Source organism: Aethalodelphis obliquidens, unplaced genomic scaffold (assembly GCF_003676395.1).
Source record: "Aethalodelphis obliquidens isolate GAN/ISIS:26980383/991018 unplaced genomic scaffold, ASM367639v1 scaffold15, whole genome shotgun sequence".
NCBI classification, from domain to species: Eukaryota; Metazoa; Chordata; class Mammalia; order Artiodactyla; family Delphinidae; genus Aethalodelphis; species Aethalodelphis obliquidens.
The window spans coordinates 25,378,317-25,395,418 of NW_020837959.1; the positions used below are offsets into that span (position 1 = coordinate 25,378,317).

Sequence of the window (17,102 nt, forward strand, 5' to 3'; positions counted from 1 at the left end):
CACTACTGATACTATGTATAAAATAGACAACTGGTGGGAACATACTGTACAGCACAGGGAACACTACTTAATGCACTGTAGTGTCCTACATGAAGGGGATATATGTGTATGTATGGCTGATTCATTTTGCTGTGCAGTAGAAGCTAACACACATTGTAAAGCAACTGTACTCCAATAAAAATAAAAAAAGAATACTGTTGAAATCAAACTAGTGAATATAACAAAAAAGAAGCAGACCCACTGGGGTGGGGGAGAGGGGCAACACAGGGATGGGGGAGTGGGAGATACAAACTACTGGGTGTGAGATAGGCTCAAGGATGTATTGTATAACATGGGGAATATGGCCAACATTTTGTAATAACTGTAAATGAAAAGTAACCCTTAAAAATTGTATTAAAATTTTTTTTAATTTTTAATTAAAATAAATAAATTTTTTTAAAAACAATGTGGAAGTTATTGATGACCTTGACAAGGATAATTACAGTGTAATGGAGGGAGTGAAAGCTTAACGAGAGTGCTGCAGATGCTGGCTGATATCTCCGGAAAGACAGATGTTACCTTTGGAGCAATGTTCACAATTACGCAAGGAAGGGGGGATCCAGAGTTCAAGTGGAGACTGCGGTCATAGGTGGAAGATCAGACATTTTATCCATTGCAGTTGGAGGAAGGGCAGAAGGGTCCATTTTAAGTAGGTTGGCAGATGTAGCCAGAGGTGTGGAAGCTCATTTTTCATTGAAATAGAAAGCAAGGTCATTATCAGCTGAGAAATGGAGAGTGGAGAGGTACTGCAGGTTAAAGGAGAGAGAAGAAGATACAAAATAGTCACCTAGGAGAGCAGGAAGGTGAATTACCTAGGAAATTATAGTAAGATTGCATGGCAGGACAAAGGTGCACTTGAACTTTGAGGTCCTAAAGTGAGATCAATCAGCTTGTGCGTGTGCTTTTTTTTCTCCATCATGTTTCATTGCACAGGGGCAAATGAAGAGTCAGTGGCGATTTATATTGGACCAGGTTTGAGATTTTTACCAGGCAAGTTTGATGCAGAGGTGCAAGGGGGCTGAAGGTGTGGCAATGTGTGGTGATTATACAGTGATGGGTCATCTCAGCAAATGCACTCTGTCATCACTTGGTTGCTCTACTCAAAGACCTAGGAATCAACTTTGATTCCTCCCTTTTTTCATTCCCCACATCCATTCCATCAGCAGATCCTATTGTTACTTCCAAAGTATATCTGGCATCTTTCACTTTTTCTCAATCCCCATGGCCACCACTTGGCTTAGCCACTTGCCATTTTCTGTGCCAGTCTTGCCTGTCTAACTGGTCTCCCCGCCTCAATTCTTACTACCCAGCAATCCAGCCTCTACACAGCAGCCAGTCACCTTCTAACATCTTCATCACATTACACAGTCCCTTATTTCATCCTTTAGTGGCTTCCCACGGGACTTCGTTTTAATCCAAATGGTGGCCACCAAGGTCCTTCTCCTCTGCCTAGTTCTGCAACCTTTAGCTCTGCTTTCTCTGACGACCACTCCACTCCAGTCCCACTGGCCCCATTCATCTCTGGCTCTCAAACATGCACACCTTTTGTGTCTCAGATTAATGTAATTCTTTCTCCTTCTACCTGAAATGCTCTTCCTCTGGCTCTTTAGCTGGTCACTTTTACTCATTCTTTAAGTCTCAGGCCAAATTATAACTTTCTCAGAGAAGCCTTCCCTGAGCTTAGTATTGAAAGCACTTTTACCGATGAGGTATCACATCACCTCATTTATTTTAGAGCCTTGTACAATCTGAAGTCATGTTTATCCATTTGTTCACCTGCATACTCCAACTAGAATGAGGGCAAGGACTCTTCTCTTTCATTCTCCTGACTAATCTTAGAGCAGTGGTTCTCACACTTATTCCTCTCAGGGACTTTACACTCTTAAAAAGTATTCAGGACCCTGAGGAGCTTTGGTATATGTGAGTTATATCTATTATTATCTACTACATATCAGAAATTAAAACTGATAAATTTAGAAAATATTTATGTATTTATATAAAAATATAATCTATTGCATGTTAACACAAATAACATTTTTATGATAAATAATTCTGTTTTCTAAAACAGAAAAATAGTGAGAAGAGTGATATTATTCTTCATTTTTGCAAATGTCTTTAACGTCTGATTTAATAAAAGACATCTGTATCCTCAAAAAAAAAAAAGAATGCCACTGAAAAAACTTCTTAAACAAAGTGAAATCTGAACAAATGCAGATGAAACTAAACCAAATCTTCCACTAGAAATAAAGATAACAGCTGAACTATACATCAACCCCATGAAATTGCCAGATAAGTCTCATTTAGAAGGAGAAAAGCAAGGCACTGTGAGGTTACATGACTTAATATGAAAATCCACACAGGAAGCGGCATGGCTGGGATCAGATCCTGTGCATCTGGCTCCACTCCAGACTCTACCTAAGAACCCATGGCAAGTTGCTTATGAAAGGAAATATGCCACTGAAAGGCCGAGGCACACAGAGAAGGGAATCAGCAGAGCTTAGACAAAGCAAGAGGAGAAATTTAAAATTAGATACAAGCAGCAAATCCCCTGATGATAGGTCAAGCTAAGGATTTCACGGACTCTTCAGTTAAGAGAAAAATAAGAATTAACAGGAGAATCTACTACATGTTGCTTATGGTTTCTCTAATCTGGAGGTGCTGTAGTTCATTATATAGTAGATTTCTTTTTCCGAATTGTAAGGTCAAACATTCCCAGCTAATCTTGTCCTTATAACTTCCCAGATTAAAGCCTTCTCCATCAGGGGTTGTTACAGACAGCTGAAGTGGGGACTGAGACTTGGATATTTTCAGTTTATGCCTTTACACAAGGAAAACATTTTGTATTGTTCCCCATCCTTGTTTGAAATAATCTTTAAACAAGAGAAATTCCTGCTAACCAGATCAATGTCATTCTGGTTTAATTCCAAGAAAATAAGAGAATGAAAGGGTAAGAGGACCGGGGAGAACCTGGCTAGAATAGTCTGTGTCCCTTCATCGGTCAATTGTTTATATTGCCGAGTCTTAAGAATTTCACTTCTTCCCCTTCCTGTTTGTCTTCATGAGCAAATAAAGTAGGACTCCAAATTGCAATTGTTTGTAAACAACCAAGGATTATTTGGCTGGTAGGAAAGGTTTGTCTATAATTTCAGATAAACTTAAATCCTGTGTACTAGAAATAGGCAAACATTAGTCCTGAACTAACAAACTGACTATCTTTTTGTCTCCATCACAGGTTTGCTGCTTATAATATGGCTAATTGCCCACTCAGGATAGACTAAACTGTGTAGAGTTACTGAATTCCACTAACAGTACACATTTAACCATATGGTTAATAAAAGAGGGAATTTTAGTGTGTTCTCTTTCCTGATCCCCCTCCTATATTCATACTTGAATTGCTTCAAAAAAAGTGCAAGAGATAATAGAGCAAGCACTATAGAATTTAAAGACTCATCAATTTTTTTAAAAAGTGCAAGAGAGGAGGTAGATCCATCCACGGGCAAAGGGAGATGGGTTTCCAATGTATCAATAGTTTATCTTTGCCTTCCTACCCGATCACATTTCTTAAATTAAAAAAAAAAAGAAAACAACAAAACCAGCTTTTTCTTTTCCCTCCCTAGGAAGAAACACCCAGTTAGAACAGTAAAGAAAAAAATGAGAGGTCTCAAATATCACTTAGGAGTTGACACCAAATTTTAGCTGTCATTTTGTTCCCAGGTTTATAGAGATATAATTGACATATAACATTGTTTAAGTTTAAGGTCTACAATGTGTTGACTTCATACACTTCTATATTGTGAAATGACTACCACAGTAAGGTTAGTTAATACTTCCATTACCTCACATAATGACCATTGCTTTTCTGTGGTGAAAACATTTAAGATCTACTCTCTTAGCAACTTTCAAGTATATAATACATTATTGTTAACTATTTCCACCATGGAATACATTAGATCTCCAGAACGTATTCTTCGTATAACTGGAAGTTTATACCCTTTGACCACTATCTCCCCATTTTCTCCAACCCCAACCCCTGGCAATCACTATTCTACCCTCAGTATCTATGAGTTTAGTTTTTTTTTAGATTCCACAAATAAATGATACCATGCAGTATTTGTCTTCCTCTGTCTCACTTATTTCACTTAGCATAGTGCCCTCAAGGTCCATCCATGTTGTCACAAATGGTTGAATAATATTCCACTGTGTATATATAGCACTTCTTCTTTATTCATTCATCTACAGGCAGATACATAGGTTATTTCCATATCTTGGCTGTTGTGAATAATATTACAGTGAACCTGGAGTACAGATATCTCTTCGGTTTCTTATAACCTTTCCTTGGAAAATATACCCAGAAGTAAGATTGCTGAATCATATGGTAATTCTATTTTTCATTTTTTGAAAAACCTCCATACTCTTTTCCATAATGGCTGTACCAATTTATATTCCCACCAAAAGTGAACAAAGGCTCTTGTTTTTCCACATTCTTACCTACACTTGTTATCTCTTGTACTTTTGATGACAGCCATTGTAACAGGTATGAAGTGATATCTCATTGTGGTTTTAATTTGCATTTCCCTGATAATTAGTAAATTTGAGCATTTTTTCATGTAGCTCTTGGCCATTTGGAGGTCTTTGGAAAAATGTCTGTTTAGTCCCTCTATCCATTTTTTAATAAGACTATTTGTTTGTGGTTTGCTATTGAGTTGTATTAGTTCCTTATATATTGTGGATATTAACTCATCAGATACATGATTTGTCATTATTTTCTTCCATTTTGTAGGTTGCCTTTTCATTTTGTTGATTGCTTCTTTTGCTGTGCAGGAGCTTTTTTTTAGTTTGATGTAGTCCCACTTACTTATTTTTGCTTTGGTCGCTTGTGCTTTTCGTGTTATATCTAGGAAGTTGTTCCTAAGACCAAAGTCAAGGAGTTTTTTCTCTGTGCTTTCTTCTAGGAGTGTTATGGTTTCAGGTCTCTTCTTTAATTCATTTGAGTTTATTTTTGTGATTGGTGTTAAGATAGGAATTCATTTTTATTCTTCTACATATAATTATCCAGTTTTTCCTACACTGTTTATTGAAGAAACTAGACTTTCCCCATTGAGTATTCTTGTTTCCATTGAGTATTCTTGTTTCCCAATATTAGTTAACCTTATATGGGAAGGTTTATACCTGGGCTCTCAATTCTGTTCCATTGATCTACGTGTCTGTTTTTATGCCAGTACCATACTACTTTGATTAATATAGCTTGATAGTATAGTTTGAAATCAGGAAGTGTGATGTCTCCAGTTTTGTTCTTCTTTCTCAGGATTCCTTTGGCTATGTGGGGTCTTTTATGGTTCCATACAAAATTTAACATTGTTTGTTCTATTTCTGTGAAAAATGCCATTGGAACTTTGAAGGGCATTGCACTGAATTTATAGATCACTTTGGGAAGTATGAACATTTTAATAGTATTAATTCTTCCTGTTCATGAACACAGGATATCTTTCCATTTGTTTGTGTCTTTTCAACTTCTTTCATCAAAATCTTATAGTTTTCAGTGTAGAGGTCTTTCACTTCCTTAGTTAAATTTATTCCTAAGTATTTTATTGTTTTTGATACTATATTTGAATGGGATTGTTTTCTTTATTTCTTTATCAGAGATTTTGTTGTTAGTGCATAGAAATGCAACTGATTCTGCATGTTGATTTTGTATCCTGAATCTTTACTGAGTTTGTTGATGAGTTCTAACAGTTTTTTGGTGGAGTTTTTAGGATCTTCTATATGTATGATCATATCTGCAAAGACATTTATACTTCTTCCTTTCAAATTTGGATGACTTTTATTTCTTTTTCCTGCCTAGCTAGGACTTCTAGTAAGACGTCAAATAGTAGTGGTGGGAGTGAGCACCCTTATCTTTTCCTGATCTTAGAGGAAAAGATTTCAAACATTCACTGTTGAGTGAGATGTTAGCTGTGGGCTTACTCTAATGGTCTTTATTATGTTGAGGTACATTCCTTCTATACCCAATTTGTTCAGAGCTTTTGTCATAGAAAGATGTTGTGTTTTGTCAGATGCTTTTTCAGCATCTATTGAGATGATCATATGATTTTTATCTTTCATTCTATTAATGTGGTGAATCACATTTATTGATTTGCATATGTTGAACCATCCTTATGTTCCAGGGATAAAACCCACTTGATCATAGTGTATGATGCTTTTAATGTACTGTTGAATTCTGTTTGCTAATATTTTATTGAGAATTTTTGTATCTATATTCATCAGAGATATTGGTCTGTAGTTTTCTTTCCTCATAGTGTCCTTATCTGGCTTTGTCTTGGAGTAATGCTGGCCTCGTAAAATGAGTTTGGAAGTGTTCCCTCCTCTTCAACTTTTGGAAGAGTCTGAGAAGTTACTGGCATTAATTTTTCTTCAAATATTTCGTAGAATTTACCAGGAAAGGCATCTGGTCCTGAAGCTTTTATTTGTTGGGATATTTTTGATTACTGATTCAACTTTCTTACTAGTAATTAATCCGTTCAGATTTTCTATTTCTTTATGATTCAGTCTTGGTGGTCATATATTTCTAGGAAATTATTCATTTCTTCTAGGTTATCCCATTTGTTTGTGTATAATTGTTCCTAGTATCCTCTTAGAATGCTTTGTATTTCTGTGATTATCAATTGTAATAATTTCTCTTTCATCCTGACTTTATTTATTAGGGCCAAAAAGATTTCTCTTTGCCCTAAGCCATGCCACCTCGAGGCAGAAATGACATGGATAAAGCCAAACTGTTCCTCTTACCCTCTCCACTTCACCTAAACTCCTATATTTTGCTCCAGTATTATGCTGGAAATTCTCTACTTTAAAGCTGGACTTCCATGAAGGCTTTCTCATCCACGAGTGATTGGCTAAGACAGCGTTTTCCAGGGGCTTCAAGACCACAGCCAAGAAGGGCTGGAGCCAGCTCACAGGCCACTGCAGTGTCCACAGCTGGGACTGAGGTCTATATGCCTATCATCTGACACATGGGTGGCTGAGACTCCTGCCAGGTCGCTTTGTGTTTGGTGCTGAATCCCACAGCTCCAACCAAGGCACTTTTTTTTTCCATGCATAGATGCCAAATTGTTTCTGGGGTTGGGGGTGGGGCACAAAAGAGGGACATTTTCCAGCCACGATGCTAACGTCACTCCCCTTTTTTTTAAAAAAAAAAAAAAAAGAAGAATTAAATACCTCATTTTATTCTTTTTTTTCCCAACATCTTTATTGGAGTATAATTGCTTTACAGTGGTGTGTTAGTTTCTGCTTTATAACAAAGTGAATCAGTTATACATATACCTGTGTCCCCCGTCACTCCCCTTTTAACGACCACTGAGCACATACTATATGCCAGGTTCAAGGCCGGTCACTTTGCTCGCATTATCCCAGTTAACAGTCTGACAACAACTTGACGAAGCTGATTCTATTGTTATCATAAGTATTGTAAACATGAGAATACTCAAAAGAAGTTAAGTAACTTACTCGTTACCCACAACTATAAATAGAACTTGCACCTCCATCATGGTACGAACCATGACGTGACAGGACTTTCTTTGCTCTCTAGTCCTCATTGCTCAACAATCAGTTATTATGTGTCAGGTGCCATTGTAGGCACGGGAGATATAAATAGATGAACAAGCCAAAGACCCTGCCCTCATGAAGCTCCTATTCTAGTACAGAAAGCAGATAACAATCACGGTTTGTTTTGTTTGTCTCCATTACAAAATTCTGAGTAGTAGTAAGTGCTGTGAATACTCAAACGGAATAGTTAGCTCGAGAGTACCTAGCAGGAGACAAAATGACCAGAATAGCCTCTGAGAAAAGACTTCTCTTAGGAAACGGTATTTGAGCCGAGATTTGAATGATGAGGCAGTACTAGCCATGTAAATGTTGGGTGTGGACTCTTCCAGGTAAAGAAAAGTGCTCAGGACCATACTGTAAGGGAGGAACATGCAGGGTATTAACAAGACAGAATGTATTAAAGAGATGGAATGATCCAGTGTTCTTGGACCTTGGTAAAGAAATGGGATAGTGTAGGAAATGAGTTAGAGAAGCAAGCAAGGATCAGGTCGTGAAGGGCCGTGGAGGCCAGGGTGAGGTCCATGGTAAAATAAGGTATGAAGTAAAGTAAGAAGCCACGGGAGATTTTTAAGCAAAAGAGTAATTTGATTCAGGTCATGATATATTTTTATGATAAATTTAACCTATGTATTAGCATATATATATGCATGAAATAAATTTTAAAGTTTAACAAACACACATATCAAACATTTAGTCATGGTCACTGCTGGGAAAGGGAATGAGATTAGGAGATTGACGTGGGGTTACAAAGAGGGACTTCTACTTTATTTGTATTGTTTACATCTTGTGCATTGAGAACATATTTATGTGTGACTTGAAGAATTAAATTAAAAATAAAATAAATAACTGAAGGAAAATGTTTTAGGTATAAGCCAGAGAAATAAATCATTATCGAACTTCGCCCAGAGATCACATTTTTTCATGAAGAGGCACAAAATCTATGCCCAAGCACAGTTTTCAACATTCATAGGTTTAGAGGCTGAAAATTAAATGAAATCTAGAATAAAAAAATCATAAAATGTGTTTATCTTTATATCATTCTAAATTAGGACATATATGTTAATATATAAAGAAATTATTCTCATTATTAACCTTGGTTAATTTGAAACCTCTGAAAGATGGAGGTTTCAAAGAAGAAAGGTTTGAAAGAAGAAAAGAGAAGCAAAACATATTCCTGAATTTCTGCTGTATCATACAGTCCAGAAAGAAACACAGGAGCAATTCAGTTAGCAGTAACTGCTTATAAAAATCCAGTCTGGTATGTGTGTCCAAACATGAGTATCTTGCTATCAGTATAATCACATACAGGTAGTAAATATTATTTAAATCAGGTGTAAGAGAAGATGTGATTCCTGTGGTTTTTTCTTTCATCATAAACAGATGCCCTTTCAGACTATATGACATGGTTTTAAAAATTACATATATTCCAAACCCAAAGAGAGGTTATAAAAACATTGCCATTTAGTAAGTAGTTCTTATCTACTTTCTTATCTAGATAAGAAAGAAGTACAAACATGGTTTTCAATCTGTGTCTATTTTTTATCACTCATATTTAATTTGGGTAGCATCAATATTATACTCATTAAAGACAATTAAATTCTGAATTTTAATTGCATGGGACCTAGTGAGCTCTGTGGCAGGAAGAATGACTAGATACTTTGGTTCTGAAAGGCAGCTTTTGACTTGATGAGCATGGTCACCAATACCCTTCTAGACAATGTAGCAGCTTGAGAAGCAAATCACCCTATAGAAGAGGATAAATAGTCCAGAGGGAAAGGGGAATAGTTGTGAGTAGAACATGGTGATGTGTCATTTAAGGTATCCTCCAGTCCAGATCTTTAGGACACTGGTACCAGGCTCCCACAATTCAGAGGTTAATATTAAACCAAGAGAACAACCAAACGAAATAGCTAAATCACTAGAGATGCTAAAGAAGACAAAGAATTAGGGCAGTGGAAAGCCTTCTTAAGCATTTATTAAGAATTCACCAAACATTCATCTACATATTGTACAGGCATCGCATGAGATTAAAAGAAAAAGACATAATTTCCCAGGGACAAGCTATTAACATGAGCAGTTTTGTCCAAACCAAAAAATAAGAGAAAAATTGGATTTTTTATATGCTCCAAAGTCTTAATAGTATAATCAGAAACTATTAGAGTTGTTGTTCAAGTTTACCTTGTTGAACCAAAGGCTATGCATGCACTTCCAGAGACACTTAGCAAGTGACAGATAAATATATATTGAGCACCTACTGGTTGCAATGCTCCAAGCTAGGCATAGGGAAAACAGTGGTGTAAATGTTATAAACAAGAACACGATACAGTCTATTCTCATTTGGAGCTTAAAGTCTAAAGGAGAAAATAAGCATAAAACAATTAATGTCAGTGACAATTGGTTAATGAAGTTCATTATGCTGAGACTGTATAATTAGTGACCTTAGCTATTCAGAAGGCGTGAACCGGAGTCAATGAAGGATTCCCTGAAGAAAGGATATATAAGTTAAAAAGTGAAGAACTAGTAGGAGTTAGCTGAATAAAGGAGTGGATGGGGGGTGTAGAAAAGTATTTCCAAAAGAGGGAAGAGCATGTGTAAAGGTCCTGAGGCAGACAGGAGGGAAATCTCGGAAGATGGCCAGAGATCACAGCTCAAGAGAGAGCCTTACAAAAGATGAGGCTATTGCGGTAGACAGGTCTAAGACCAGATAGGGCCTTAGACACCACATTAAGGATTCGGATTTATTTTAAGAACAATCAGGAGTCATTAGGAGGGTTTGAACTAGGAAAAGAATATAATAAGGTCTGTACTATTATAAAGTTACCTCGGCTATTGTATGAAGAATGATCGGAAGGGATTAGGGGTACATGTGGGGAAATAAAAGAAATTTTTACAGCAGGTGGCTCAGCTATGGTAAAGGTGCTTGGGATAAAGAGAAGACTCAAGAGATTGCTAAATAGGTAGAATGAACAGGACTGGATATGTGGATAGAAGACAGAAAGAAGACAAAGTCCATAACCCCTCACAGATTTATGGCAGGGACATATGAAAAATCCATCAGGATTCTTACTGTGTATGGGTACCAGAGTTTTGACACTTCCGGTCTGAATAGCTTTGCAATGCAGTACCTGTGAAGATATTTTAAGGGATCATTTGGATAGTATTCTGCAGTCATCAGGAAAATGTATACCTTCTAGACAGTCTCCAAGGATTCTGAGAAACTTTACTGCAACAAATTAGCCGCTGAAAAAAGCTTGTGATTCTGTACCTAAGAGCATGGATATTAGCTACCCTCTAGAGAGAAGGTAGCCAAAGGAAGTAGGGAAGCATCATTGCCTCTGGGAAATGAGCAAGGATGATGGGAAGATCAGAGAATGCCACTAAGCTCAGGGCAAGAACATTAAATCACAATTTTTGCCAAGTATTTCCGGGGAAGAAGAAGCTGTTCTCTATAAAAGTTCCCCAAAGATGCTGCTGATTATCTACCTAGAGCTGAAATCCCAGAAATCCTGAATCAAGACTTGAGCCTGTGACAAACAATGTGATGCAGTCTCCTAATTATTAGTAACAGAAAATCTCAAGAAAGAAAATAAAAGTGGAATACGATGCAGGCGTCTCTCTGATTTAGCCCATGTAAATAATTATATGTATACATGGAACACTTACTAGGATACACATCTATGTAGTATGTCCAAGCCCCTTTGTTATACAATGTCTACCCACAGCACTGCCTCCTAAACATCTTGTTAGCTGGATGATAATTCTTTTTTCTACGCTCCTCCTTAAGGACACATTTTTAAAGAGAATTCTTAAGCCTCTAGCAGTTATCTTTTGTCCTATAGTTAATCTCTTAATAAGACCAATTTAGCTGTAATATAAATGGTAATGCATCGTGTACTATTTACTGCACAATTCTGAACTTGCTCAGAGATTGCCTATAAGCAGGCTGGTGTTACCCATGGGCAGAGTTGGTTAGGAGAAACATGGAATGTTTTCAGAACCATAGAGAAGATTCACGTTTTTAACCCTTGTTCTGGAAGAGTTATTTCAGACCTTGTCAGCCCTTCAGAGGACTGCCTTGGGCATGTGTCTGTTCTTAAAGTCTGAGGGATACAGACTCAGACTTGGGTTAAATGCATAACAGTAACTGGGCTGTATTTGCAAAAGGGCCTATGAGCATAGAACAGGACAAACAGTATGACTTAACAATCATTCAAGGAAGTTAGAACATTACCTGTGAGTGAGGTATATTACCAGGTGTGAAACACAGTAGTAATATTCCATTTGAATTTCTTGGGTTGTATGTCTACTTCCTTTTTTCACAGATTCATACTACCATTATTGGTTTAATTTCATTTGCCACTGTTGAGTAGTCTGCCATTTGGAATGAGCTTGCATTCCATCTGTTGTAAGTGAAGGATTTGCAAGTGGCATTATTCCATATTTTCTTAAGGATTTAACGTGTCACTAGCTTTCAACTGACTCTACTAAAGGGCTTTTTGCCAGAACCCTACCTGATGCCAATTTTCATTCAATCTCCATAAATGTTTATTAATACAATAGTGCACAAAATCTTCTTTAACTACTGAGCATGCCAAAAGAGGTATTTGTTTTTCTGCTTCTCTATGCCCATATTTAAACATGTTACATAAATATGTCCACACCTAAATCTGTCCCATCTTGTTGATCCATTTTTAAAATTCACACCCTGCCTTGTATAAACACAACCCAACCATGAAAGTAATTTGTTCATGAGTCATAACCATACAAACATTGAAGTAATTGTAAAAGCAGCTCTTGTTAGTTTGCAATTAGGGGTATTAAGTTCTATATCATGCTGCATTCGATTTTCGGAAAAAAGTCATAAAGGGTTTTATTTGTTAATACTCAATAACATTTAATCATAGACAAAGACAAAGACAAATATATATCCATTTCAACACCTACAGAAATAACTAGCTGCCCTGGGTGCATCATGGCAGATGGTGCTGTTTTCTTAAAGAGTATATACAGAATATATAAACTGAACAGGTACTTACAGACATGCCACAACAGGCTGGAATGGTCTGTCTATTTAACATAATATTTTTAAGGCCTCATATTCAGTATCAGAAAAAAATACCTGTTGTATAACTATAAATTTGAACCAAATGTGCTTTAGAGCTCAACAACACTCTGTATGTAACAGTGATTCAGAGAAGGTACAATTCAAAGGTAAATCTACTCTCACTGTTAAATAAGATCTGAGTGTCTCCCTGTACTTCACAAGGTAGGAATGCCATGAATGGATTCCTCCTAGAAATCTTTGTAGTACCCTGAGTTCTGGCAAGGTGCACATTATCTGCCAAAACTCTCCTGATAAAGCAGAGTCCTCAAGCCACCTGGCGAATCTCTCGGTAGCAGAAGTCACTCCTCCTGTGTCAAGTGTCTCATTTATCAACTCCTCCCTCCCCCCTCACTTACCTACACTGAATGTGCTTAATATCTATCAAAGTTATCCCCTGCTCTCCAACATCACAAACACTTCCTACATTGGACTTCTTGACATTTCTTACCATTCATTAAAATATTTCTTAATTGATCTACTAGTTTCCAGCTGAATTCCCTTCCAATTCATTCATTACACGTTCAAACACAAATCTCATCACGTCACTCCTGCTTCATATCTTCTAACGATCTCCTCAGTAACTCCAGGACTCCCGAGTAGCATTTCCACTTAGCTCAGGGACCTCAAATTGTACTTTTTTTTAAAGCCCCGGCTCCATTTTCACATCTGCTTTGTGCCTATACTCAAACACTCTCTGCCCTAACTTCTCTAAACTTGCCGTGCTCTCCCATTCAGGGCCCTTTGTTGAGAATGCCTTTCAAAAGCTAGCTCAAGTATCTGCTCTTTCCTGAAGATTTCTCAGAAAACATGTGTTAGAGGAATGTGGGATGTGGTGAAAAGCTCGCTCTGCAGAGCAGCTGGTGTTCGAAAGTGCTGGGATCAAATTCTAATTCTCCGGCTTGGCTGTGTGATCCAGAAAAAGCTGGTTGGTCCCCACACATAACATTCAGCCACAGCCATCCTCGTTAAGTGGGTGCTGCCACCACGGGAGAGGACAAGTAGTCAATGCCTGAGCACCCATGGTCCTTCCCACTCTGGCTGTAGCGATTTTTTAATTGAGATATAATTGACATATAACATTGGTGTGTTTAAGGTGTACAATGTGTTGAGTTGATACATTTATATTTTGCCATGATTACCACCATGGCATTAGCTAACACCTCTGTCATGTCACATAAAAGATTTTGTGTGGTAAGAACGTTTAAAATCTAGTCTTTTTGCAAGCTTGCCAGCCTGTCATCTTTTAGGACTTTTCCCGTGTTATATGCTCCTGTCATTCCTGGACCACGATTGTCTCTGCTTCCTTCTAGACTTCCTGGATCCCTACAAACCATCGCCAGTACTTCTTCTTTCCTGCTGCCTCTATCTGGCCAGACAGCTTAATCTTTGGCCTTGGTCTGGTCTTTAAGTATATATAATATACTTAGAGTATAGTGAATATATAATATTTAATATATATAATATACTTAAAGTATATATAAAAATATATACTATTTATCTATATATACTACTAATATATATACTATTACTAATATATTACTAATAATACATACTAATATATATAGATTGATATATATTAAAATATATAATATATGCTCCTAATATGTATATACTTAGACAATACACATTTTTAACATACAAAAGTAACTTCAACTATAGTTTTTTGCCTACATTAATATGATAAGGTTGCACTGCCCTCCATCTTTCTGGCCTAATCTCCCCCTCTGTATCCTCACTCTGGAACTCATAACCTATTCTAACTGAGTCACATAACAGCATTGATTACAATTTATGGTATACTTACTGTGTCCTAGGCAGGATACAAGACAGTTTGTATACATTGTGTTATTTAATTTTCCCCCAAATCCCAGGAGTAAGTGTTACTAGCACCACTTTAGAGTCAAGGAAATGAAAGAAGAGGGGTACTTACCCAAACGCCACTCGTAAGGGCAATATTGCTGCACATACACACAGAGCAAGGCAAGTCAAAGAAAGGTGGTAGAATAGAAAATAGTGTATGTGTATGTGGAGGGTTAAGGGAGTAGTGGTCAGGGACTGGCAAAAAAGGAAAAATCAGGGAGTAAAAGAGACACCTCAGAAGGATTTGTAGGGGAAACACTACATTGAGTATTTGACATGATTCATCTGACCCCAAGACCCCCATCCCAATACCTCTTCCAACTACACTCCTAGACCCTGACTTTAAGTCTGAAAGACCCACATTCTCACGACATCTTCTTTTGCTGTCCAGGCCTAAGGAATGTGTGTCACCCAGAGGTAAAGCCAGATGCCTCAATCTTGAGTGATAGGGTCAAAAGCAGTTGGAGACTGGGGAGCCAGAAAATGAGAATCAAAAGTATTACCAATGGGGGCTTCCCTGGTGGCACAGTGGTTAAGAATCCGCCTGGCAATGCAGGGGACACCAGTTCAAGCCCTGGTCAGGGAAGATGGTCCATGCTGCGGAGCAACTAAGCCCGTGAGCCACAACTACTGAGCCTGCTCTCCAGAGCCCACGAGCCACAACTACTGAGCCCCCGTGCCACAACTACTGAAGCCTGCATGCCTAGAGCCCGTGCTCCACAACAAGAGAAGCCACCGCAATGAGAAGCCCACGCACTGCAACAAAAGTAGCCCCTGCTCGCCACAACTAGAGAAAGCCCATGCACAGCAACGAAGACCCAACGCAGCCAAAAATTAATTAATTAATTAATTAATTGTTTTAAATAAAAGAGTATCACCAGTGGATCATGGGCTGCGTTGCTGAGTTAAAGAATTTTATAAGAAAAAAATTCAACCAGGAATTTTGGAAGAGATGGCATCGGAACATAAACAGCACTGAGTCAGAAATCAAAAGGACGTTAACTGCAGGTGGAAGAAGAAGTTAGAAAGAAGAAAAAAATTGGACTAACTATAACTGTATTTTTTAAGATTAGAAAGAATCTGTGCTCTGAAAAATAATCATTATAATAACAACAGTTACTGTTTTATAAACACCTATTTTGTGCAACATGCTTTGCCCTCCTAATCTCATAAACCTTACAACAACCTTGTAAAATGGGTGTTATTATCCCTATTTCACATGTGATGAAATCACTCATTGCAAAAGAATGAATAACCTGCTATATTAGTCAGAGTTCTCCAGAGAAACAGAGCCAACAGGATATATATATCCTATATAAATTATATATGGAAAGAGATTTATTATAAGGAATTAGCTCACATGATTATGCAGGCTGACGAGTCCCAAGATCTGTAGTCAGTCAGCTGGAGACCCAAGAGAGCCAACAGTATAGTTCTAGTTCAAAGGCTGGCAGGCTGGAGATCCAGGAAGAGACCATGTTTCTATTCAAGTCTGAAAGCAGAAAAAAAAAAAAAAAAAAAGTCTGAGCTCCAAGGAATTCAGGAAGGAGAAATTCCTTCTTATTCAGGGGAAGGTCAGCCTTTTTGTTCTATTCATGCCTTCAACTGACTGGATGAGGCCCACCCACACTAGAGAAGGCAATCTGCTTTACTCAGTCTATTAATTTGAATGAATGTTAAACTCATCCAAAAACACTCTCCCAGAAACATCCAGAATAGTATTTAACCAAATATATGGGTGCCCCATGACCCAGTTAAGTTGACATAAAATTAACCATCGCACTTGCCTAAAGCTACCTAATTTGTAAGTACTGGAAATGGGATTTAAACCCAGATCTGTCCTTTGAAAAAGTCCACTGCTATTCATCTATGCTGGAAACATGGGACCACAAGAATGACCTAGAATGTATGATTCTGTTACTTGAAGTTTTTTCCGAGATCATTGAAAAATTAGTTGCTGAGTGATTAGCTAGAGCATTTGGCTAGATTAGCTAAAAAGCCCATTTAATTTTTGTACTTGAACCAAATGAGGTACGCTGGTACCAAAACACCTCAGAAAAGGACAAAGGGGTTAATGGTGCTGAAAGAGCTCTGAAACAGGGAGAAGCCAGCCACCTGGATTTCTTTCAGTAATGCAGGAAAGTTTTTTCCAATGTCCACAATTTCACAGCCTCACACAAATTACATGTCAATTTGAGTATAGTCAAATAAAGAGCAAAAATTAATTTGAAAAAGGTCCTCCTTTACACTTGCAATGGTACCTTTCTTGCAATGGCTCAAGGGAAAAGGGAGAATCACATTTTTTTGGTTAAAATAAGAAAGTCAACCCCCAAATTATAGGTGATCAATACTTGTATTCTGTCCAGACAGCTTAACAACTTTTTGGAAATCAAACATCAGGAATATGTTAAAGAATTAGCTGATTGAAATTATAAATCAATTCTGTTTTTTTCCCCCATGGTTTCATGAGACACTATATTCTACAAAAGGGGAAACATAC

The 17,102-nt window shown here is 37.5% G+C and overlaps 1 long non-coding RNA gene across 3 annotated transcripts in view; it reads right to left on the bottom strand.

Moving 5' to 3' along the window:
• The window catches only part of LOC113625446 (uncharacterized), a 208,056-nt gene extending 191,969 nt beyond the window's left edge, over positions 1–16,087 (bottom strand). For all 3 annotated transcript variants that reach the window (XR_003434680.1, XR_003434682.1, XR_003434681.1), the window contains exon 1: positions 15,963–16,087. This is a non-coding gene — a long non-coding RNA (uncharacterized LOC113625446). The remainder of the gene's footprint in view (positions 1–15,962) is intronic.
• Between the last annotated feature and the right edge of the window lie 1,015 nt (positions 16,088–17,102).